This window comes from Lissotriton vulgaris, unplaced genomic scaffold (assembly GCF_964263255.1).
Source record: "Lissotriton vulgaris unplaced genomic scaffold, aLisVul1.2 SCAFFOLD_313, whole genome shotgun sequence".
Lineage (NCBI taxonomy): Eukaryota > Metazoa > Chordata > Amphibia > Caudata > Salamandridae > Lissotriton > Lissotriton vulgaris.
Genome location: NW_028242526.1, coordinates 1,490,200 through 1,517,288, shown reverse-complemented (window position 1 = coordinate 1,517,288; position 27,089 = coordinate 1,490,200). Strand labels below are relative to the sequence as shown.

The 27,089-nt window shown below is 47.5% G+C and overlaps 1 long non-coding RNA gene across 1 annotated transcript in view; it reads left to right on the top strand.

Moving 5' to 3' along the window:
• Positions 1 to 23,912, top strand: part of LOC147668935 (uncharacterized) — a 66,230-nt gene extending 42,318 nt beyond the window's left edge. The window contains exon 3 of the long non-coding RNA XR_015303777.1: positions 23,082 to 23,912. This is a non-coding gene — a long non-coding RNA (uncharacterized LOC147668935). The remainder of the gene's footprint in view (positions 1 to 23,081) is intronic.
• Positions 23,913 to 27,089: the final 3,177 nt, after the last annotated feature.

The window sequence follows — 27,089 nt, the reverse complement described above, 5'->3', positions numbered from 1 at the left end:
GCAACAGAGCTCATTTCGACTTCCTGCGTGGGTTGCGGTTACCAAGGCTTGTTGGGTCCAATCCAGATACCGACAGGGCAGTCAACTAGATCCTTTGTATGACAGCTCGAATCCAGCGCCTGGTCCTCGTCGATGACTCCTGGACCACGTGGCTGAAGAAACAAGCTCACATTCACTTCGAAAGCATCCAACATCACCTGATTTCTTCCTGGTCACTGGCTAGTGACCCAGACTGTCCCCTCACCTTTCAGGTTCTTCAGATCTTTGATCCACTCTTGGATCTACCCGGACACTTTTACTCTGGTCGCCTGCAGCACTTCTTCACAGGTCTCCATTGAAAATGATGACAAAACCTGACACGAAAAGACACCTATGCACCCGGCTTCCCTGGGTGAGGTAACATGTGTACTCCGGTGCTCCCGTGGGTCTTGACTCTAGAAGTGTCCTCGTTTAAAAGGGTTTCATCCAAGTCCATCCGGAAGTGTCCTTAAACTGTATATTTGTAACTTCTTTGTTTTCCATAGAAAGTCAACACGGGCCCCCTTCATTGGCTGCACATGCTCCTCGGCAGGCACACGCCCCCCCGCCCCCACCGAGTTTACCTTTGTGCCTTGATTCTGATGATCCTAGTCCTGGTTCCAATTCAAATCCAGAATCCTGAATGCGTCCTAGACTCAGTCCCCAGCTGTAGTAACAACAAGCCAGAAAAGCTAAGAGAGGCAGCCCAGCCCTGCCTCCTCCGGGCTCTGATGGGCGCAGACGGGCCCACCCATGTCCCGGGCACTCCCGCGCTGCAGGATGCCCCAGTCTTTTTTAAGCGCCTCCAGGCACGGGTGGCCATCATGCTGGTGGCACTTGGGTGCACAAATGGTGGGAGTTAGTCTGCCCCAACACCAGACAATAACAATCGTCAACGGGCTCCTAACACTCAACTTGCAAAGAGCTGCTCAGTGCTCCTCCATCTGAGGTTGAGATACTGGGTGAACTGAGAAGAGAGCACCTAACATTCAGCACTGAGGAAACATCACAGGCACTGAAGCAATTGAAAAAAGAAGTGTCTCCTGGATTAGATGGCATTCCCGGGGATACGTATCTATCGCGTCCTGAGGTCTAGATGCCATACATATTAAGCAATGCATTCACGAGGGAGGATAGGGTTCTGATGCTGAGACTTGTTTACACTGACTCATATGCTAAGGCGAGGAGGATCCAGGGGGAGGACCATACGATCCAGAGCCCTATAAAGCGTGGCGTCACACAGGGCTGTGTGCTGGCTCCCACTCTGTTCAGTATCTGTATAAATGGAGCAGTAGACTGTCTTGTGCAGAGCAATCATGGTGCACCCAAAATATGTGGTCTACCTTTCCCAAGATTGTTTGCGGACAATACCGGGGTGGGGGGCCGCAGATGCCCTCCAGGAGCTTGGCGGCGCAGTGCCGCAGGGCCTTCCATTCTGCCGCCTCCTTCTCACTAGGCAGTTGGTCCTCCCACAGGCGGTGGAGCGCCCGCCCGCAGGCCTTCTCCAGGAGGTTACGGATGTAAACTCTGGCCCCCAGGGGGTGGGCCGGCATCGAGGGGTCCAGAGACAGCATGACGAGGGGTCTGGATCACAAGCAGGGTCTGCAGGAAGGAGGCCGGGGATCACAAGCTCAGTCAGCATGGAGGAGACTGAAGAGCTGGGTCAGTGGGCAGGGTCCCTGAGCCTTCACTACTCCCCCCGCACCCCCCCCTGGCATCAGAGAGTCTGAGCTGTCTGTGCTCCTGGTACAGTCAAGGGGGGATCAAGAAGTGAGGATCATGCACGGACGGGGGGGCAGGATGGAAGAAATGATGCATCGTTTGGAAAAAGAATCCTCTTTGGGAGGCGGGATGTGAAGAGGAGGAGAGAGTTGGAAAGCACCAGAGGCAGGTGGAAACAGCGAAAGGAAGGCCAGAAGTATGGATGGAAGGAAAGGTGAAAAGAAAGGGTTAAGGAGCAGGGAAGAAAAGGCTGCAATGTTGGATGGATGTAAAGGTGCAGCGATGGAAGGCTGGACTGTTAAGCACTGAAAGGATGAATGCATGAAAGGCTTTAACCCCTTCGGCGCTGATGACAAAGCCAGCTCATCATGGGCGTTACCTGCGCTACGCGGATGACGAGCTGGCTGTGTCATAAACAAGCCATTTTATTTTTTTCAGCGCACAGTGGGAAAACGCGGTAGCGCGGTAGGGGTTAAAGAAGTATGGATGGAAGAGAAAGGATACATGGGTGGGTGGAAAGAGCCAGGATGGTTCTTGGAAGGATGAATGCATGAATGGCTGTGTAGGGGAGTAGGGTTTGCTTCCTATGGTCACCCCACTTGCTGTGATTTTCTGGTTTTTCGACTTTAGTGTGGCTGCGGGCCTGCTAATCAGACCCACAGCCCAGCTGTTCTCTCTCTAAATTGATACCATGTATTTTAGGTACATACCAGATTGGGTATTGGGTCACCTTTGTGAGCCCCTGTATAGTGTACCATAGGTACCCAGGGCATAGGTGCATCCAAGGCCTACCAGGGGCTGCAGCATGTGGATGGCCTACGCTCCAATTATGCCTGCTACCTCATACCTGTACTATACGTTATATGGGTACTATGTTATATACTATATTGGTGCTATGTACATGATCTTGTTGATCTACCTCCCTACTATGCCCCCTTGTTCCCCTACCCTCCACCTGCCTTTGTAAAGCGCTCTGTTATCTGCAAAGATCTTGTTCGCGCTATATAAAACTCTCAAAATAAAATAAATAAGTAAATTATGCCACCCCTGGCTGGCCATCTAAACTGACACCACAGGCTGGTCACTCAGCTTATGTAAGGCTGTGTAATCACCCCTTACTTAGATATAGTATATCTATATATACCTTATATATAGACACATTGTAACCTATAAGTCACTCCTATGGCAGGCCTTGACAATCCTGGAGGCAGAGTGCTTGGTTTTTTGTGAGAGGGTGCCCTAGCATGAGCTGAGCTCCTCTGTAGCTTTCGGAACCATCTCCATATAGCTGTTCTATGATATAGCCATACCATATACTCTTAAGTGCATTATAATCCTCACGGTTAATGCTAACTTTGGTTTGGCTTTATCAAAACATGTTGTGTAAGGTGTCAAACACTTTGGAATACTACCCCCGCCAGTCCTGGCGGCGGGGGTAGCATTCCACCCTTCTAGAGGAAGACATGTAGTTACTGCTTTACCCGGTTAAAGTTAAACAGAGCCCCAGCATCACGAAATGGATGCTGCTGCCACACACAAGTGACCTGCTGGGGGAAACTCCAGCAAGGGAGGCCTGGACAATAGGTTTCTTGTCTAGGGAGGTGCCAGAACCTCCCCAAACAGCCTGTAGTGTATTGGGGCAGGGTGGGCTGAATGGAAAGATGCTTTTCCAGACCCTGCCTGGGGCTCACAAGGTGCTCCATGCATAGCCCGGTTCAAACCAGTTGCTGGGGCACCCCAGCCCGCTCTGGCGTGAAACTGGACAAAGGGAAAGGGGTGTAACCACCCCCTTCCCAGGTCCACCCATAGGAGGGACCTAGCAGGTAATCCAGTCACTAAAATCAGTATAAATATAGGAGCTGTCTCTACAGACTTTAGATTATCCTAGAATGAAACTCCGATACGAAACTCTTGGACCTTCGACGTTCTACACTGACTAAAAGACTGAAGACAACTCCCTTCTGGTCAAGGAGTGACCACCCTGTGCAAACAGGCACCACCAATAAGTTGCCGGTTTGCTTTGTCGATGCTCCTGCCGGAATCCGAAGACTCTGTGAATTAGGAACTGGACTTCCAGACTTCTCTGAATCCGACCCACAGCAAAGCTGAGACCCGTGGCGGACACGAGACGTGGGACTGGACACCCCGGACTACCTGCATTTTGCTAACTGCTCCACTCCCGAGGTACCCTCACAGTTGTGCATTGGGGTATGAGAAGCTCCAAGCCCGAGCTCCATTTGCACCGAAGCTCAGCCCTCCACACTCCACGAGTGCTGCGTGGGGCCTGCTTCTGCATTTCAGCTCGATGCATCTTCCTGGTTGCTAGCTTGCTGGCTAGTTAGCCCTCTGAAGACTTCTTTTTGAATTTACATGACTGGCCTGGTTGCTCCAGGCTTGCTCCAGCTTCCATGCAAAGGAGAAGCTCCCAAGACCTTGCTAGTCTGACTCAAAGCCAATCTCCACTTCCTGCGTGGATTGTGTTTGCCATGGCTTGTTGGGTCCAATCGGATACCGACACCGCAGTCCACTAGATCCTTCGTGGGACAGCTTGAATCCAGCTCGTGGTTGTCGTCGATGCCTCCTGGTCCTCGTGGCTGCAGAGACAAGCTTCACCTCTTCACCTGAAATCTCCTCTACATTGCCTGGTTCCTTCCTGGTTCCTTCCTGGTCACTGGCTAGTGACCCAGACTGTCCCCTCTGCTTTCAGGTTCTTCAGTTCCTCGATCCACCCAGACACTTTTCTTCTGGTCGCCTGCAGCATTTCGCAGATCTCCATAGAAAACATCGATGAATCCTGACACCAAAAGCCACCTACGCACCCGGCTTCCCTGGGTGAGGTAACTCTAGTACTCTGGTGCACCGGTGGGTATTGACTATCCAAGTGTCCTAGTCTAAAGTGGTTTTGTCGTAGTCCATCCGGAAGTGCCCTAAATCTATAACTTTATAACTTTTACGTTCCCATTAGAAGTCATTGGTAACTCGCGACTGTGTTTAGACACGGGACACGTCTCCTGTGGGTCTCCTACTTCCTAACCTTTGGTCGTTTAGTGTAGCGCCAGCGATTCCCTAGTCCTATTCACTCTTTCTGTAGTGGCTCTTATACCACTATTTAAGTATATGGTTTGTGAGGCCCCTAGGGCAAAACTGTATTTGTGCAACTTATCGTATGCGATTTAAGTAAATTGTGATGTACTTCGATCTGACCTCATAACGAGTTCAGAGGGGTTGTGTTAGAAATAAATACATATATATTTGATATATACCTTGTGTGGTGTCCTTTCATTTGGTATTCAAGGGATTATAATTGGTAAAACAAACCGCTTCACATGCTCTTTGGAGTTTAGCCTAATACTGCTGGTCAATGCTACCACTAGGATAGCTGGTCTATAAGGTTGACTTTACAACCACCATCAATAAGGGTCTTTTAGACTGGTTCAGAGCTGGCAGTGCACAAGGGTCAATGCTGTGCTGTGTGGGTGAAGAGCTGGCAGCTCTGCACTGAAACATCACAGCATTCATCCTTGTGCACCGTCAGCTCTGCACCCACCGAGCACCGCATTCATCCTTGTACACGGCAAGCTCTGGCACAGCATTCATCCTTGTGCACCGTCAGCTCTGCACCCACACAGCACAGCATTCATCCTTGTGCACCGTCAGCTCTGCACCCACACAGCACAGCATTCATCCTTGTGCACTGTCCGCTCTGCACCCACACAGCACAGCATTCAACCTTGTACACTGCAAGCTCTGCATGCACACAGCACAGCATTCAACCTTGTACCCTGCCAGTTCTGCACCCACACAGCACAGCATTCATCCTTGTACACTGCCAGCTCTGTATGCACACAGCACAGCATTCAACCTTGTACACTGCAAGCTCTGGCACAGCATTCAGCCTCGTGCACTGCCAGCTCTGCACCCACAGCACAAAATTCATCCTTGTGCACTGCCAGCTCTGCACCCACACAGCACAGCATTCATCCTTGTGCACTGCCAGTTCTGCACCCACACAGCACAGCATTCAACCTTGTGCACTGTCAGCTCTGCACCCACACAGCACAGCATTCAACCGTGTGCACTGTCAGCTCTGCACCCACACAGCACAGCATTCATCCTTGTGCACTGCCAGCTCTGCACCCACAGCACAAAATTCATCCTTGTGCACTGCCAGCTCTGCACCCACACAGCACAGCATTCAACCTTGTGCACTGTCAGCTCTGCACCCACACAGCACAGCATTCAACCTTGTGCACTGTCAGCTCTGTACCCACACAGCACAGCATTCATCCTTGTGCACTGCCAGCTCTGCACCCACACAGCACAGCATTCAACCTTGTACACTGCCAGTTCTGCACCCACACAGCACAGCATCCAACCTTGTGCACTGTCAGCTCTGCACCCACACAGCACAGCATTCAACCTTGTGCACTGCCAGCTCTGCACCCACACAGCACAGCATTCAACCTTGTGCACTGCCAGTTATGCACCCACACAGCACAGCATTCAACCTTGTACACTGCCAGTTCTGCACCCTTACAGCACAGCATTCAACCTTGTACACTTCCAGTTCTGCACCCACACAGCACAGCATTCAACCTTGTGCACTGTCAGCTCTGCACCCACACAGCATAGCATTCAACCTTGTACACTGCCAGTTCTGCACCCACACAGCACAGCATTCAACCTTGTACACTGCCAGTTCTGCACCCACACTGCACAGCATTCATCCTTGTGCACTGCCAGCTCTGCACCCACACAGCACAGCATTCAACCTTGTACACTGCAAGCTCTGGCACAGCATTCAGCCTCGTGCACTGCCAGCTCTGCACCCACAGCACAAAATTCATCCTTGTGCACTGCCAGCTCTGCACCCACACAGCACAGCATTCATCCTTGTACACTGCCAGCTCTGCACCCTCACAGCACAGCATTCAACCTTGTACACTGCCAGTTCTGCACCCACACAGCACAGCATTCAACCTTGTACACTGCCAGCTCTGCATCCACACTGCACAGCATTCATCCTTGTGCACTGCCAGCTCTGCACCTACACAGCACAGCATTCATCCTTGTACACTGCCAGCTCTGCACCCACACAGCACAGCATTCAACCTTGTACACTGCCAGCTCTGCACCCACACAGCACAGCATTCAACCTTGTACACTGCCAGCTCTGCACCCACACAGCACAGCATTCAACCTTGTACACTGCCAGCTCTGCACCCACACAGCACAGCATTCAACCTTGTACACTGCCAGCTCTGCACCCACACCGCACAGCATTCATCCTTGTACACTGCCAGCTCTGCACCCTCACAGCACAGCATTCAACCTTGTACACTGCCAGCTCTGCACCCACACAGCACAGCATTCAACCTTGTACACTGCCAGCTCTGCACCCACACAGCACAGCATTCAACCTTGTACACTGCCAGCTCTGCACCCACACAGCACAGCATTCAACCTTGTACACTGCCAGCTCTGCACCCACACCACACAGCATTCAACCTTGTGCACTGTCAGCTCTGCACCCACACAGCACAGCATTCAACCTTGTACACTGCCAGCTCTGCATCCACACTGCACAGCATTCATCCTTGTGCACTGCCAGCTCTGCACCCACACAGCACAGCATTCATCCTTGTGCACTGCCAGCTCTGCACCCACACAGCACAGCATTCATCCTTGTACACTGCCAGCTCTGCACCCACACAGCACAGCATTCAACCTTGTACACTGCATGGTACACGGAAGGGATTTGTAGATGCTGTTTCTGTCCAGAGGGTGGAAGAGGCTTTGACCCATTTCGGAACCTGTTATAATTTCTCTTGTGGGCCTAAAGCCATCCCCTTCTTTTGATTTGTTTGTGTCCATTAAAAATCCTTGCTTCCTAGTGATCACCCTTTGCCTCGTTGTCCCTCTTTTTTCCTTTCTGTTCCTCCCACGCAGCAGGAACTAAGTACTGTCTCATTCTGCTATGGTGTTTTGTGTATTTTTTTTCTTGGTTTTCCTGGTCTGTTACTGTTTGCCTGTTTTCAGCTTCAGAGGCATAGCTGCTTACATGTAAATATAGCATTCCTCCCACCTTCTCTTAATGCCGCAGTTGTTAGTGCTGCATCCCTCAGTACCTCCCGCTCCGTAGATTGTATTTGTTTGGCCTTTTTGCACTTTTCATGTCCACCGTCAGTTGGGCTTCTTTTTGGTAGGATATTAGTTTTGTTTTTGGATTTCTTCTAAAGGGGATTGGGCTTGTTGATGTCTAGTCTTCCAAATGTTAGTTTTTCTGTCATGGTTTCACTCTGCTGATCAGGAAGTTCCTTGGTCACACTCCAACACCTCCTCCTGCCGGGCTCTGGTGCACTTCGTGGTCTGTGGTTTAACAGCCCCAGTCGATTCGTCGGGTGCGGCTCTCTTTAAACAACCACAAGATAGAGCTACCCTGCAACTGTGCCTCTCCGTCGGTCTTAGGACTCATGCCTAATCAAGGTGCCTGTTTTCACTCAGCTGTCCGTGAGCCCCAGCTCGGCTCAACTCGCAGGAAAATAATTTACATGCATCCCCAGACACATGTAAATAAAAAATAGAAGTTTCTAATTTGCAGCTGCTGCCTTCAAACTCTGTCGCTGAGCTTGAGAAGGGCCCGCAGCTGGGTCATCACGCGTGGCTCTTTAATAAACCGCGAGAGAGTGACCGCAGCCGCCGCGCCTCCCCATCTGTCTGGGCTCATGCCTAATGAAGACGCCAGAGAGTGACCGCAGCAGCCGCGCCTCCCCATCTCTCTGGACTCATGCCTAATGAAGATGCCAGAGAGGGACGGCAGCAGCCGCGCCTCCCCATCTGTCTCTGGACTCATGCCTAATGACGCCAGAGAGTGACCACAGCCGCCGCGCCTCCCCATCTCTCTGGACTCATGCCTAATGAAGATGCCAGAGAGGGACGGCAGCAGCCGCGCCTCCCCATCTGTCTCTGGACTCATGCCTAATGACGCCAGAGAGGGACCGCAGCAGCCGCGCCTCCCCATCTGTCTCTGGACTCATGCCTAATGAAGACGCCAGAGAGTGACCGCAGCAGCCACGCCTCCCCATCTCTCTGGACTCATGCCTAATGAAGACGCCAGAGAGGGACGGCAGCAGCCGCGCCTCCCCATCTGTCTCTGGACTCATGCCTAATGAAGACGCCAGAGAGTGACCGCAGCAGCTGCGCCTCCCCATCTCTCTGGACTCATGCCTAATGAAGACGCCAGAGAGTGACCGCAGCAGCCGCGCCTCCCCATCTCTTTGGACTCATGCCTAATGAAGACGCCAGAGAGTGACCGCAGCAGCCGCGCCTCCCCATCTCTCTGGACTCATGCCTAATGAAGACGCCAGAGAGTGACGGCAGCAGCCGCGCCTCCCCATCTGTCTGGACTCATGCCTAATGAAGATGCCAGAGAGTGACCGCAGCCGCGCCTCGCCATCTCTCTGGACTCATGCCTAATGAAGACGCCAGAGAGTGACCGCAGCAGCCGCGCCTCCCCATCTCTTTGGACTCATGCCTAATGAAGACGCCAGAGAGTGACCGCAGCAGCCGCGCCTCCCCATCTCTCTGGACTCATGCCTAATGAAGACGCCAGAGAGGGACCGCAGCAGCCGCGCCTCCCCATCTCTCTGGACTCATGCCTAATGAAGATGCCAGAGAGGGACGGCAGCAGCCGCGCCTCCCCATCTCTCTGGACTCATGCCTAATGAAGACGCCAGAGAGGGACCGCAGCCGCCGCGCCTCCCCATCTCTCTGGACTCATGCCTAATGAAGACGCCAGAGAGTGACCGCAGCAGCCGCGCCTCCCCATCTCTCTGGACTCATGCCTAATGAAGACGCCAGAGAGTAACTGCAGCAGCCGCGCCTCCCCATCTGTCTTTGGACTCATGCCTAATGAAGACGCCAGAGAGTGACCGCAGCAGCCGCGCCTCCCCATCTCTCTGGACTCATGCCTAATGAAGACGCCAGAGAGTGACCGCAGCAGCCGCGCCTCCCCATCTGTCTCTGGACTCATGCCTAATGAAGACGCCAGAGAGTGACGGCACCGCCGTGCCTCCCCATCTGTCTTTGGACTCATGCCTAATGAAGACGCCAGAGAGTGACCGCAGCAGCCGCGCCTCCCCATCTCTCTGGACTCATGCCTAATGAAGACGCCAGAGAGTGACGGCAGCAGCCGCGCCTCCCCATCTGTCTGGACTCATGCCTAATGAAGATGCCAGAGAGTGACCGCAGCCGCGCCTCCCCATCTCTCTGGACTCATGCCTAATGAAGACGCCAGAGAGTGACCGCAGCAGCCGCGCCTCCCCATCTCTTTGGACTCATGCCTAATGAAGACGCCAGAGAGTGACCGCAGCAGCCGCGCCTCCCCATCTCTCTGGACTCATGCCTAATGAAGACGCCAGAGAGTGACGGCAGCAGCCGCGCCTCCCCCATCTGTCTCTGGTCTCATGCCTAATGAAGACGCCAGAGAGGGACCGCAGCAGCCGCACCTCCCCATCTCTCTGGACTCATGCCTAATGAAGACGCCAGAGAGTGACGGCAGCAGCCGCGCCTCCCCATCTCTCTGGACTCATGCCTAATGAAGACGCCAGAGAGTGACCGCAGCAGCCGCGCCTCCCCATCTCTCTGGACTCATGCCTAATGAAGACGCCAGAGAGGGACCGCAGCAGCCGCGCCTCCCCATCTCTCTGGACTCATGCCTAATGAAGATGCCAGAGAGGGACGGCAGCAGCCGCGCCTCCCCATCTCTCTGGACTCATGCCTAATGAAGACGCCAGAGAGGGACCGCAGCCGCCGCGCCTCCCCATCTCTCTGGACTCATGCCTAATGAAGACGCCAGAGAGTGACCGCAGCAGCCGCGCCTCCCCATCTCTCTGGACTCATGCCTAATGAAGACGCCAGAGAGTAACTGCAGCAGCCGCGCCTCCCCATCTGTCTTTGGACTCATGCCTAATGAAGACGCCAGAGAGTGACCGCAGCAGCCGCGCCTCCCCATCTCTCTGGACTCATGCCTAATGAAGACGCCAGAGAGTGACCGCAGCAGCCGCGCCTCCCCATCTGTCTCTGGACTCATGCCTAATGAAGAAGCCAGAGAGTGACGGCACCGCCGTGCCTCCCCATCTCTCTGGACTCATGCCTAATGAAGACGCCAGAGAGTGACGGCAGCAGCCGCGCCTCCCCATCTCTCTGGACTCATGCCTAATGAAGACGCCAGAGAGTGACCGCAGCAGCCGCGCCTCCCCATCTCTCTGGACTCATGCCTAATGAAGACGCCAGAGAGGGACCGCAGCAGCCGCGCCTCCCCATCTCTCTGGACTCATGCCTAATGAAGATGCCAGAGAGGGACGGCAGCAGCCGCGCCTCCCCATCTCTCTGGACTCATGCCTAATGAAGACGCCAGAGAGGGACCGCAGCCGCCGCGCCTCCCCATCTCTCTGGACTCATGCCTAATGAAGACGCCAGAGAGTGACCGCAGCAGCCGCGCCTCCCCATCTCTCTGGACTCATGCCTAATGAAGACGCCAGAGAGTAACTGCAGCAGCCGCGCCTCCCCATCTCTCTGGACTCATGCCTAATGAAGACGCCAGAGAGTGACCGCAGCTGCCGCGCCTTCCCATCTCTCTGGACTCATGCCTAATGAAGACGCCAGAGAGTGACCGCAGCAGCCGCGCCTCCCCATCTGTCTCTGGACTCATGCCTAATGAAGACGCCAGAGAGTGACCGCAGCAGCCGCGCCTCCCCATCTGTCTCTGGACTCATGCCTAATGAAGACGCCAGAGAGTGACCGCAGCAGCCGCGCCTCCCCATCTGTCTGGACTCATGCCTAATGAAGACGCCAGAGAGTGACCGCAGCAGCCGCGCCTCCCCATCTCTCTGGACTCATGCCTAATGAAGACGCCAGAGAGTGACCGCAGCAGCCGCGCCTCCCCATCTGTCTCTGGACTCATGCCTAATGAAGACGCCAGAGAGTGACGGCACCGCCGTGCCTCCCCATCTGTCTTTGGACTCATGCCTAATGAAGACGCCAGAGAGTGACCGCAGCAGCCGCGCCTCCCCATCTCTCTGGACTCATGCCTAATGAAGACGCCAGAGAGTGACGGCAGCAGCCGCGCCTCCCCATCTGTCTGGACTCATGCCTAATGAAGATGCCAGAGAGTGACCGCAGCCGCGCCTCCCCATCTCTCTGGACTCATGCCTAATGAAGACGCCAGAGAGTGACCGCAGCAGCCGCGCCTCCCCATCTCTTTGGACTCATGCCTAATGAAGACGCCAGAGAGTGACCGCAGCAGCCGCGCCTCCCCATCTCTCTGGACTCATGCCTAATGAAGACGCCAGAGAGTGACGGCAGCAGCCGCGCCTCCCCCATCTGTCTCTGGTCTCATGCCTAATGAAGACGCCAGAGAGGGACCGCAGCAGCCGCACCTCCCCATCTCTCTGGACTCATGCCTAATGAAGACGCCAGAGAGTGACGGCAGCAGCCGCGCCTCCCCATCTCTCTGGACTCATGCCTAATGAAGACGCCAGAGAGTGACCGCAGCAGCCGCGCCTCCCCATCTCTCTGGACTCATGCCTAATGAAGACGCCAGAGAGGGACCGCAGCAGCCGCGCCTCCCCATCTCTCTGGACTCATGCCTAATGAAGATGCCAGAGAGGGACGGCAGCAGCCGCGCCTCCCCATCTCTCTGGACTCATGCCTAATGAAGACGCCAGAGAGGGACCGCAGCCGCCGCGCCTCCCCATCTCTCTGGACTCATGCCTAATGAAGACGCCAGAGAGTGACCGCAGCAGCCGCGCCTCCCCATCTCTCTGGACTCATGCCTAATGAAGACGCCAGAGAGTAACTGCAGCAGCCGCGCCTCCCCATCTGTCTTTGGACTCATGCCTAATGAAGACGCCAGAGAGTGACCGCAGCAGCCGCGCCTCCCCATCTCTCTGGACTCATGCCTAATGAAGACGCCAGAGAGTGACCGCAGCAGCCGCGCCTCCCCATCTGTCTCTGGACTCATGCCTAATGAAGAAGCCAGAGAGTGACGGCACCGCCGTGCCTCCCCATCTGTCTTTGGACTCATGCCTAATGAAGACGCCAGAGAGTGACCGCAGCAGCCGCGCCTCCCCATCTCTCTGGACTCATGCCTAATGAAGACGCCAGAGAGTGACCGCAGCAGCTGCGTCTCCCCATCTCTCTGGACTCATGCCTAATGAAGACGCCAGAGAGTGACCGCAGCTGCCGCGCCTTCCCATCTCTCTGGACTCATGCCTAATGAAGACGCCAGAGAGTGACCGCAGCAGCCGCGCCTCCCCATCTGTCTCTGGACTCATGCCTAATGAAGACGCCAGAGAGTGACCGCAGCAGCCGCGCCTCCCCATCTGTCTCTGGACTCATGCCTAATGAAGACGCCAGAGAGTGACCGCAGCAGCCGCGCCTCCCCATCTGTCTGGACTCATGCCTAATGAAGACGCCAGAGAGTGACGGCAGCAGCCGTGCCTCCCCATCTGTCTGGACTCATGCCTAATGAAGACGCCAGAGAGGGACCGCAGCAGCCGCGCCTCCCCATCTCTCTGGACTCATGCCTAATGAAGACGCCAGAGAGTGACGGCAGCAGCCGCGCCTCCCCATCTCTCTGGACTCATGCCTAATGAAGACGCCAGAGAGTGACGGCAGCAGCCGTGCCTCCCCATCTGTCTGGACTCATGCCTAATGAAGACGCCAGAGAGTGACGGCAGCAGCCGTGCCTCCCCATCTGTCTCTGGACTCATGCCTAATGAAGACGCCAGAGAGTGACCGCAGCAGCCGCGCCTCCCCATCTGTCTCTGGACTCATGCCTAATGAAGACCCCAGAGAGTGACCGCAGCAGCTGCGCCTCCCCATCTCTCTGGACTCATGCCTAATGAAGACGCCAGAGAGTGACCGCAGCAGCCGCGCCTTCCCATCTCTCTGGACTCATGCCTAATGAAGACGCCAGAGAGGGACCGCAGCAGCCGCGCCTCCCCATCTCTCTGGACTCATGCCTAATGAAGACGCGAGAGAGGGACCGCAGCAGCCGCGCCTCCCCATCTGTCTGGACTCATGCCTAATGAAGACGCCGGTTATCACTCCGCTGTCATTCAGCCCACAGCTCGGCCTGTGAATGTCCTGTCATTTAGTTAATTTCTGGTAACTGATGGTATCCAATTTACGCACTCCTAGATGGCTGGCTGGTCACCACTGTTTACAGCTAACCAGTCACTGTTAACAGCTGATGCAATGTAGGTGGGAACTACGACCACATCCAATAAACAAACTTTTGTTCATTCATTTCAATAAAGATCCCCAAAATGGTAAACCTCTGTGCGAGACTCACATGCGGGCACAATTATGTCGTCTTAGCTTTCAACTTGGGCCATTTATTATAACACAATGTATGACAGGGGAAACCCATTAAACCAAACGGTACCTGGGTAATATAGACTTAAATACAAAAATGGTACCTTGGTGTACGCGGTATGTATAATAATTTGAAATGATAAGGAATAAAAATAAAATACTCCCTATATTAGTGTTTGTATCACTGTGACCAAACTAAGTATAAATATCTCTTTTATATAGTCCCCTATCTCATCTTGACCCACAGACACGTTAGAGGTTATTACCAAAAGATTTTTATTTTTTCTTTTTATCAAATAAAAAAGTTTATATATCTCTCAATTATAATTTCAAACACATTTGTATATACAAATACTTTTTACATATATACAACAAAATAGAAGCCCTTCGTTTTGAGTTAGGATGTCTCAACAAAACCTAAAACAGACATTCCTATTGAGATCGCGCAGACTCATATGAGGAAAACAATTAGGTCGAAATGATTTAAACCCAATGTCTTAAAGATCCCTCATCACACTATTCAAATTAATCAAAATTATTTATATGTATCTGCCGTCTCTTTATGGTCGACGCGTTTCAGCCAATCAATTCTGGCCTCTTCAGGACTAGGGCTATTTACAATCCATCTGTACAAACAACAAATAAAAGGAAAGGAAACAGACATCATTTTTAAGGTCCAAACCTCTATAGCCAAAATACCTATCTACATATTTACATGTGGATTTTCAATCAAACAAAGTTTTTGAGATCTTCCTTCTGTGAGCGAGCTGACCACTATAACCTGCCATTTGTTAGTAAAATACAATTAAATTCATTGAGCCGGTCCGGGCATGGTATCTAGATAAAGTTGATTTATATAGATGATAGTTGATTTTTATAGTTGATTTATTATAGATACTCTCTGTTGTTACTGGTCTAATATATTTTAACAAAGAACCATCTACCCCCGTTGACATACTCAAAAAAGAGTGGTATTTACCGTGTATTCGAGTCGGCAACCCTTAACAACTATTCGATTGGCTCTTATATCAGTGTAAACCCTCTCTGCTCGCTTGGAAATCCAAGTCAGGGTAACACTGCAATATCGGTAAACCTCACGACTTCAGCGTCTAGGGTAAAGAGACCACTATAAGTACATCAGTCATTTAAATCCCGGTTCCCGCCAAGTTAACTAAATGAAAGGGGAATGAACTTACTAGGCTCGCGCTCCAAGCGCCTCTTAAAGTATTTATAAATCCCGGGTGAAAACCTCAGTCATGCGCGTTCCTTTCTCCCCGGGGTCTGAAACATATAAACATGACCCACTTTCATAAATACCGCGTAGTGTGCATATCACGTTTGTACAATCTTTAACAGGCATACAGCACTTACGTTTTATGTTGTCTCTCCTAGTTTTCAAAAAAGGTTGTCTCTCTGTCGTGTTTGAAAGAGTCCGCCTCTACAAGTTATCGACACTAAGGAAGGACTCCCATTTCCGTAATGGTTTATATAGAAACTGAAAAGGGGGACTAATAGTGCTTCCTGTTTTCCTGCATTGACACAAATGAGGGACTATTTCGATTCTCTTATAATACAGGCATTACTGATGACTACCCTCATTAGGATACAACAGATTTATTAAAAAATCGGGTTATAAGTTCTATATTTTATTTATGGGTCATGTTATATTTTTAAGGCTTATCTGATTATATATTCTAAAATAATAATGTCTATAATTAATGAAGTGGTCAATCGCTCCTCACAATCTAAACAATGTTTACATTACTATATTTCCACAGTATCCATTACATGTCATATCAAGGAACAAATTTACAGTTGTTACATACCAATTTCACACAGCTTTACAATAAAGACCAGATTTCATCTTTTTCATTCAACCCTGTGGTTGCTGTTTTGTATTTTTCAATTAGTCTTGCTTCTAATCTGTTTAGTTTAGATTCAAGTTCTTCTGGTTTGGTCTTTTCTAGTACACATAACACTGACCAGATTATATCCTCCTCTGAATGATGATGCATTTCAAAATGCTGTACTAAAGGAGCCCCTGTAGTTTTGCATTTTATACGTGACTTGTGTTGCAGGATGCGTTTCTTGACCATTTGGGTAGTTTGCCCAATGTATGTCTTTTTGCACGGACACGTAATACAATAAATTGCATTCTTTGTGTTGCAATTAGAAAAACTCTTTTGTTGGTGCATTGATCCATTGATCTCTATTTCTTTTGAGTCAGATGATAAATTACAGGCCACACAATTCAAACACCTATAATGGCCTATTATAGGGGGCAATTTTAACATTCCTCTCAGATCTGTTGTTTTTTTGTCCTCTTTTCTCTCAGCTCTCACAAGCATTTGTCTTATATTTTTGCCTTTCTTAAACGCAAATAGAGGTTTCTGGATTCCTAGATGTTCTATGATTTTCCAATGTTTTTGGATAATCTTTTTGATTTTGTGAGCTTTTGGGTCGAAGGTCAAGACACATGTTAATGGAGACTCTTTTTCCATTGTTTTAGGTGTTAAAAGATTTTCTCTTGGAGTAAACCACGCTCTTTTAAGAGCGTTTTTTACTAACCTCTTTGGGTAACCTCTGTTGACCAATTTTTCTTTGAGGATTTCTGCACTCAAAAAGTAGTCCTCCTTTTTACTGGAGTTTCTTTTTATCCTCAAAAATTGGCCGTAAGGCAAGTTTTCTTTTAAGGTTCTGGGATGGCAGCTGGAGAAGTGAAGCAATGTATTCCGATCTGTCGTTTTAGTATACAGGCTCACTTGTAGTTCTCCTTCATTACAATATATATTGACATCTAGAAAGTTTAACTTCTTTTGATGGTATGCCATAGTGAAATTAAATTCCACTGTACGGGAATTGAGCCAATTGTGAAAATCCTGTAGCCTGATGCTATCTCCCTCCCAAATTAAAAAAATGTCGTCTATAAAGCGACACCAGTTTTTTATACAATTTCTGAAGGGGTTGGTGTCACTATAAATTAATTTGTTCTCGAATTCTGCCATCACAAGGTTTGCTATCTCTGGTGAGAAGCTACACCCCATTGCTACTCCTGACGTTTGTAAATAGAGTTGACCTTTAAAGTTAAAAAAGTTATTCTTTAAACAAATACTGGCCAAGGATACAATAAATTCTGAAGGGACTTGATGTGGTCTCTCTCTGGCGTTTAATACACTTGTCATTACCGCTATTGCCTCATCTTGCGGTATATTTGTGTATAATGACTCTATGTCAAATGACACTAGCAATTGGGTTTCTTCATTGAATGGTAATTTTTCAATTTTGGATATAAAATCCATAGTGTCTCTTATGTACGATTTGGTTTGTTTGACAATTGGAATCAGGAAAAAGTCTGTGTATTTAGCCAAGGGTTCTAATAAGGACCCGCATGCCGACACAATGGGTCTTCCCGGGGGGTCTATTATTGACTTATGCACCTTGGGCAGTACATAAATGTTTGGTATTTTACTGTCTTCTGTGTTTAAAAAGTCAAATTCTTTTTTACACAGCCAACCAAGGTCTAGGCCTTCTTTAGTGATGTCAAATATTTTTTCTTTTAGCCCTACTGAAGGATTAGTCTCTAATTTTCTGTAATGTATCCTATTGGACAGCTGTCTATTTACTTCTTGGTCATATTTCTGCACATCCCACAACACAATTCCACCTCCCTTATCAGCGGGTTTTATAATTAAACTTTCGTTTTCTGAAAGGTTTTTTAAGGCTATTCTCTCCATTTTACTGCAGTTGGTATTATAAAAGATTTTTTTGGACTGTAGTTCATCAAGTTCACGTAAAACCACATCCTCAAATACTGAGATGTCTGGCGGCAGTAATATACTCTCTGGTAGGAATTTAGATTTATTTTTCAAACCACTGATATTTACCATTTCTTTTGCTTCTCTTTCTAGAAAAAAAGCTTGAAGGCGAATTTTTCTAAGAAAAGTTAATATTTCTCTTTTGGTTTCTATTTATTATAACACTGCACCAAATCTTGCCCCCCCCACACGTCTTGAAACCGATCACCCATTTTAATAAAACCTGCTTGCAGGCTTGTTCCTCGAAAGCTCCCCTTCCACCCCACGCTTTAAATATGATCAGTGCATTCATTCAGACCAGGCTGGTCTTTCCCTGACTACCCCATGATCAACCACAAATCTTAGATGGGAATTACAAGAAATACCATGTCCCCCTCACCACTGACCTTGAATGGACTGAACTCTCCCTTAACCCATCATTTCGAATCTTCTGTGCACAGCTCCATTTTCCAGTATTGCACAGCCAACAAGTCAAGTCCAAGAGCTCACACCAATGTCATGCAAGTACATCAGCCAGATAGTTTTTTTTACATTTATTTCTTTGTTTACAGAACATTCATTAGTAAAAAGGACTTGGGTACAAACAAAACTATATTTCAAGAAAGCAGGTCTGTCTGTTACACATGCGGTCTGGAAAAAAATCAAAGTGTACTCTTATCAGGGGTTTAATGTTTGCATATTGAGAAATACTCAAATCTGATCACAGCGATAACAGTTGGCTTGTATTGCTGAGCGTTTAGTTGTGATGTCAGGGAGCAGTTTGATTTCTTCAACCGAGAAACCCACCATTTTCACTTAGAAACAGTTTGCGCAGCAAAAGGTAGAAAACGCAAGAACATTAATCGAGAAGATGAACCTTCATATTACACATCAAACAGCTTACCCAAAAATAGGTCAACGTCACATCAAAGCAAAACAAGCATTTGCAATGCAATAGGTCTCACATTTGCAAGAGTTTGAGCTATTTACATTGTAACTAATAAAGCCTTTTATTTATGTGTTTTGAAAACCTGCATGCGGTGCATAAGCACACACTTTGTACTTATAGTCCTTGCTTACGAGAAGCAAGGCTGGCAGCAAGAGGTGCAGTTACTGCCAGCCTTGCTTCTCGTAAGCAACTGCCATAAGTACAGAGTGCGTGTTTACGCACCACATGCAGGATTTCAAAACACAAATAAAAGGCAGTGTCATTTACAATGCCAGTAGATCAAACTCTTGCAAATTTAAGACCTTTTGAATTGCATTGTTTAATAGCTTGTCAGCATCTACAGTGATCCAGCGCCCTTACCAAAATTTTGCATAAATGACTCTATTTACTACCACTAAACTTACCATATATAGTACTAGGCCGATATCAACAACAGAGCGACTGAATCATGAGGCAATTAGATCTATATATGTTGTTTTAAACTATCCACAATAAACAAGACCAGCTTGTCATTTAGTAAGTTTATTTAAACATATTTATGAAAACTTAGGTTTTGGAACTTTATTAAACAAGCATAAAAAATGTCATAAAGAAAAGTTTATTCAGCATTTATAAAGAGCTAAATTCAAGAAATATTATTCATTAGCAGAAATAAGTGAAAATAAGCATTTCCAAACCCTAACTATTTCCCTGTCTCTACCCTCATTGCCTGAAAATAAAGTTTTGTAAAAATCTCCTTTCCTTACGTGTGTTCGTCCATCAGCAGAACACGTCCCTCTGGAATCAAAAGCGTAGGACCAAAGTCTGTTCTTTGAGCTAATTCTTATACCCTAAACTAAAGCTAAACTAACTATTTTCACATTCCAACAGCTGAATTCTGGCTCTCCATTGGCTGAACCACCTAATGCCACATTAAATTGTGACATCTCCTAGCTCATGTCCGGGCTTTTTCACTAACCCATTGTTAATGCACGGAGTCCTGGCGACACTTCCTTAGGCTGCTACATTTTGTAGCAAAGATGTTCATTTAATACAAAAATGTCACGGCTCTTCCTCCCAACCTTGAGCCTGTCCGTTCCGAACTTCCCGTGGCACAATAGCAAACCTCTCCACAGTCGCCTTTGGCAGTTCTTTGCAAACCTTTTCACAATAAAAGTTTATATGCTTCTCATCTTTTCAAAATAAGTTTTCTCTTGTGACTTTAGTTCAGCCGGTCCCTTTTTCAGAAAGCGTCAATTTTCTGCGCCACTTCTTCTTGCGTCACTTTTTAAATGCATTATTTTTTTGCAGCCAACTCCAAGCTTCATTTGGAAAACTATTATTTAATCAAACATAAAACATAAATTAAGGAATTGACATTTGTTCTGTTACCCACCCCCTTTGCTAAATGTTAACCCATTAATTATGTTACCTAGCAAAAGCACATTTAAGCAGCATATACATTTGTCACAGAAAAGGGAAAACAAAAGCACATTTAAAAACACATGCTATTATTTTTGAGAGCAGCAGTTAGTGTATGACAAAGACAATAGACAATAATTATTGTATTTCTTTTGCATTTTGCACAAATAAGCATAATGTGAATCCCAAGTGTTCATGTTGCACAGTTTATTCTAGGTTGATTTAATAACATGCAGCAAACATATTAGTTTTATTAAACATTATGGAAGTCTGGCTTCACAAGCCTGAACAAAATATTGTTCATTAAACTGCTCCATCAACAGCATACACTGGCAACGCCAGAAAGTCAGCTAGCACTTTTAAAAAGGTGGCGCTATTGGCTTTGCCAATGTTTAAGTGTTATTTGTTTGAGCAGGCTGCATGCGCTCCTTATGGGCACGTTTTCGATAGTCGTGCTCGGTGTCGGCAGCCTTGCTCACTGCCTCCCCATGTGCCTGTCTGCAACCTGCCTGCCACAGGGGTGTCGGCCCAAAGCGCTCACCAAGGAGCCAGCTCGGACTTCGAGGCGCCTCTCACAGTTCTCTCGAAATGTCGGACTGGCGGAGCGTGCGCGCCAAGAAACAGGCTGCCCTTTAAAAATGATGGTAAATGGAGATTGGGCCCTTCAAGGCTGACGGGAGAGCTGTTCCTTTGGGTGGTTGTTTAGCTTAGTTTTAATTGTTCATGCGGACTTTCTTGTGTCCATCCCTTTGTTCTCTTCGCACTCGGTGCCTTTTCTGGCGCCTCCTTCATGTTTTGATCTCCTTCCTCGGGGCCCCGCATTGTTAGCCGGCCCGCCTGGGGATGAGGCTGGAAGGGGCCCCATTGTGCTGGGTTCAGTTGGGAAGGAAGGGCCTCAGTAAACAGCCGCCTAAAGGCTGTACCACAGGCTTCCCTGACCCGGGCCAGACTCTGAGAAGGGGGTGGGAGGGGTGCGGTCTAGGCCTCAGGGGGTGTGGCCTCAGTGCCAGCAAGCAGTGGGCGGGGCCTATGAATGGGCACATACTCTAAAAATCAATATCCTGCCCCCGTGCTATACCCAGGGTCACTGGCATTATTCGATTGTGTGGTCGCTGCCTTTTTGCGCATCCTTATAGATTTGTCTCATTTTCCACATAATCTATCATTTGCTGCATAATCTGCAGATTTAACAAAGTTTCTAACTCAAATAGTTCAAATGTTACTAAAACACAGCAACACTTGTTACTGCGCAGTGGAAGGCCATTTGCATAGGTTGTCTGGTCACCTTTTTAGTTGCTTACTGCTATATTTAAGTGTTACACTGGTGCTCATGAGGTGCAACCAACGCCCAGACAGTGTAAAAATGACAAAATAATGAAGTAATACTGTCACAAAGTGCTGCATAATTTGCCATTTGTTGCCGCTTAATTTACTCAATGCTACTGCTTACTTTGGCCCTCCCCTGCTGCATAATCCCAGTGGCCCTGGCTATATCCTGCTTCTGTACCCCATGTGGTATGTGCAGAGATGTACCTATAGTAAGATTTACACATAGTAAGGATGTTCAGAAGGATTGATGGTAACAGGAGACCCTTCCACTGCTCCTTGTGAGACTGCAGTGCATGGAGGTGACCGGAGCTCCCAGCAACGAAGAGGGCAGTGCACAGCGGCTGGAGTTTGTATGCAGCCCTCACCCCAAACAGAAGCTTATCAGGGTAGATTGGTGGGCTCTGCTCAGGGACTGGACATCTGAGTCCCGAAGGCGCTACACCCCAAAATGCTAAAAAGAAAAGTGGTAAAGTGGTCGGCCAGTGCTTAATTTGAGGCAGTGGTTTCCGGTGCTCTGCACTGAATTGTCAACACCAGAACTTATGTCAGACTGCCACTGGGTGGCGCTGTTTGTCTAATTTAGAGATGAGCATACCAGCATTTGTTTGTTAATTCAATATAGATTAAAAACGACTAATAGGTGTCGCACACGCCCTTATTATACCTTTGTGTGTCTTCAACAGTCTGAATTGTCACACTAGTAGAAGTGCGATGTCAGTAGTTGTGTTGGTGCTGTCATCGGCGGTGCAGGCAGGGGCAATGTGTGGTGCAAGCTGCAGTGTCCTCCTGACGAGGGCCCAGGCACTTACTGGTTTACAAATTAAGCAATGGGCCTTGCACAGCCAGAGTACATCCTGTCCTCTGCTCGCAGCCAGGGGACATGGAACAGCTCCCTAGAAACCAAAGCATTTTGTGGAACTAACATCAGTCAGTGAAGTGCAGGAGTGACTGTCCCTGCCTGCACTGGAAGAGCAAGGGTTAATCTGGACCCTCAGGTGAGGCCTTTCCCCTGAGGCTTGAGGTAACCAATGGCTGGGCGGCAGTATTGTATGGGGGATGATGTCATTCAACTCTGGTGTCATGTGATCTTGATGGAGCAGGGGTGAGATAAAAAATGTGTGTACCCCTTGTGAAGTCATACTCTTATAACCATAACCAATTTAATCTTGTGAAGCTTGAATAACTAACCACCAAAGTTACACTTAGACATAAAATTACATGTGGGTACGAACTGCTATTTGCGAAAATTAATTAGTTAATAATTGTGAACGAGTCATATTAATATAGTGCTAAAGTATGAAAACCGCATGTTTGTTTTGCTTTATAAGCGAGTCTTATCGTGGCAAAAAGAAAATAAGTACATTAGATAAGTATATAAAGCTGCTTCTGCTAGGTAACTTACTAATGGGTGAGTTTAGATTGGTGGGTGGTTAAAAGAAAAAACAGTATTTCTATATTTTAACACTCTGTGTTTGTTTTCGCACTAGTTCTCATTGAGGATTGTGTGGCCTAGCGGTAATAAATGGCTGCTGACTGAGAGTCTTTACGCCTGCGCAATAGTGAATGGCTAAGTCATCGGGGAGCCTGGTACGTCCAGCGGGTGATGTCACGGTCAGCTTGACCCAGGAGTGCAAGAGGATGCCAAGAGTTGTTTTGCATCTGAGAACCTGGGAACGGAAAAGCGATGTAAGGAATGAACTGAAGGACAAAGTGTAAAAAAGAAACGGAGATGACATACATGGGAACGGACAAAATGACTGCGCATATTTTGAAAAACTGGTTCTACCAAGGATGGATGAGGGGATCTTTGTCACCCCATTGATGGACCAATCAGAATAAGTTGTGGACCCTAAAAGTTTAAACTTTAGTTATATAGCTAGAGAAAAAGGGTATAAAAGAGCTTGTTCCAAAAGGGTATAAAAGCTTGCTCCTGAATTTTACTTTGCACCACAACATGCTGTCGGTCTGAACTATTTTATGGTGCTAGAGACTTTGAAATATTGTTGGACTTTAACTTTGGAGCAATGGAGATGACTGAATGCAGATTTTATTTTGAAGCTTGAAGGAGAATAGAGGCAGTTTGAGACTCGTGCAACTGTTATTTCTTTATGGCAGAGTTAGGTCATATCATTTCCATTCCATTTCTTTTTAACATGTACTAAATAAATGGCTAAATTATTTCTTGTCTGAATAAACTAATTCCCTTTTCCTAAATGAATAGATCAAGCTGATTTTAAAATGTAAAACTTGAGTTGTGATTTTATTTAAATTAAATGTCATGACAGAATAAAGTTAACTTTTTATGTGGATTACTATGATTAAGCTGGTCTTAGTCTCCAACTAACTTCTACAAGATGATCTATTGACCAGATTTTGAAGTGCCTTGGTGTAGAGTTTTCCAGGTAATAGGTTAGCACATGTTTAAAAGAGTCTATAAAGGTATATAATGTATAAAGTATAAACCTAGGTACCCCGCTAACCAGCAGCTCCACTTCTTTGTCACTGATTCAGATGTAATGTGTATGTGTGAGTGACTCACGGTGCTATGGGCCCCACCGATGAGTGAATAGTGGTTATATCCGAGTTAGGTGAAATGAGTAGTAAAGTTTGTTAGAGAGCCGCGCTGGATCAATCTCGGGTACCAAGACGCTCCGGTTGGATGGCTAGGTGCTGCCCTTGGGCTCCTGACTACATAAGAGTAACGTGGTTGAGCAGCGCAGACTTACTCCAGTAGGAGGTACCCACGACACAAGGCAGTACTCACAGCTGGACCTGTGAAAACACAATAGGTATTTTATTTACAAGTAACAAAATAGGGAGGTTACATTTGGGACTCACAAAAACAGAAGTGTGGGGCAACTGTTGCCCGGCGACAGCATAATATGTCACTTTTATTCGGATGTCTGACATGGTTTCTCTGATTTTCGTTGGGTTAGGGAGCACTCCGTTTTCCTGTTTTTCCTCTGTTGTACACAATGGTGCTGCGGTTACTGGGTTTGTCAGTCCCTTGTGAATATAGCCTGTTTATGTTGGGTGGTTGGCCCAACTAACCGTGCACTGTTCACTCGGTGCTATGCACCTAAACTTATTTCATTTTTTCAACAAATAATAAACCTTATGTAGTCTCTCTTTTTTCTTTTTATTTACACCTTTTTATGTATCTTTGTCATGTGTATCAATAACCACATAATTTTTGTTTCTGCAGTTATTCACATTTCATATATTTTCAAAATGACAGTCAAAATAACATTAACATTGATATTCATGTAATAATTTACAGTGCCATTAGATGTACAATTTGTAAAAAAAGGCCCAATGCATTTCGGCACTACCAATGTGCCTTCATCAGGGGCGAACCTGTAAAAAATAAACAAAATAACCATGTAATTGCGATTGTTGGGTGCCCATGTATATGTTGAAGTGTGTACTATGATTATTCTCATACCTTGATGCGTTGTGCTCAATGCTCTAACCTGTATAAACAAAATGTGATATATATATTAAGCACTCCCTATCATACTTGTTGCCAACTATTGGTACCTACTATCAAAAAAACTCATCCAATAAGAGTATAATCAATCGGCTTACCGCTGATATTGTGGCTTCAAACAAAACTCCCTAAGTGATAAACGAGAAACGTAGTGAATGTCCTGCTTACTTTTACTCCTTTAGTTGCTAGCATTACAACCGCTTTTAAGAAATATGCATACCTGATTATCCAGCACCATTTCTTTCTGTAAAATAAACAAACCGCAAATCCAATATTAAACACTCTGACCTTATGAACTGCAGAACAAGACTTGCCATCTTTAGTAATGCGTTCCCGCATACCTGTTTACTCCAACTGTCGCGCTACTCTCTCTGCAAAGTTCACAAAAACAAAGACACCTTCAGTATCTCACGTAACTGCCACCTGTCCTCACAAAGATATGTTGTACTCTATGATGCTGGAATCCAAGCTTACCTAGATTGCTACTCTTCCTCTCCGTATTGCAGCCTGCATGTACTCCCGTTAAGGTTGCAACCATTACCGCCGATGCCCCTATAACAAACAATGCTCCCGCGTTTCAGCTAGAGATCACTACCACTGAAGACGGACTGCTCTACCCTGTACCGCAATTTTACAAGCACCATCTGGGAACGGTATCCGCCTTCTCAATCTCCATCCACATCAGTAAAAACAAACACTAAACGCGTGTTCGGCGCTGTTCTTCGATGTTTAGTGTGATGTAAGAACAATAAGTGAATGCCCCGTTATTGTGTGATGTTCAAACATATCGTAGATAGCAAAAAATAGATTGTTTCGATTTGTCACAAAACCTTATTACAGCCTGATCTGAACATTATTTTAAATGTAATTCAACATCATATCTATTTTCTCAGTTGATGATTGCTAAATAATCACAATATTGCACTGCTGATAGAGAACCATTTTTTATACTATGACTCACCCTATCATTTGTTGTTAACTTCGCTCTTATATCCAATGTTCTTGATGTGTGAATTGTATTGCTGTTTACTCAAGAAGCTGCTAACTTGTCTATACTAATTACTCAAGCAGCTGCTAACTTGTCTTTACTATTTAATCATATCAATGTGCAGTAGTACCTATTGGGACTAGATGGTTATATCTTCTCCGTGTGGATGTGTCTTTTTGGTGAATTATTGATCTCACTGTAATATATTTGTTTTGGTCTTTGTAGCTAAGTATCTAGTTGTACTGCCCGTTGTGAGATTCTTAGAATTATGCTCATAAGTAGCGTGTGAATGTGAATAACTGCAGAAACAAAAATTATGTGGTTATTGATACACATGACAAAGATACATAAAAAGGTGTAAATAAAAAGAAAAAAGAGGGACTACATAAGGTTTATTATTTGTTGAAAAAATGAAATTAGTTTAGGTGCATAGCACCGAGTGAACAGTGCACGGTTAGTTGGGCCAACCACCCAACATAAACTGACATGGTTTCTCAGCATCCCTGGGTTCAAGGCTGGACAACTCAGTGAATTTGATAGGAAGTTGTGAATCCAGCAAAACAGTCACAATGTAAAACGTACCACCCAAAACGAACAAGGGTGCCACCCAAGCAGAGGCGCAGATTTCATGTGTTGAATGTCCATTAGCTCAAACCCTTGATGGGTGAAAGGGGCTACTGTGAACTAGGACATCTGTGCCTGGGGCACGTGACTGAGCTCAGACGTGGGACTTGGTCTCCCCGCAATCTGGGGCTGCTACGGGTGGTGTAATGGGGTAAACAATCAAGGTATGTCCATGAGAGCACCAAACCTCATGGACGCGTATCCCAAAACCCCTCCATAACGGTCAAGCCTTTTACTTGGTGGGCACATCCACTAGTCCGGGAGCAGCGACTTCACTGGACACAGGAAAACCAGTTGGAGCTGGGATTTAGGGAGCACACTTCACCTTCATAGGTAGTAACTCGGAAAGCAGAAACTTTAGATGGAAAATCTCAAGATCTAGGACTACAGTGA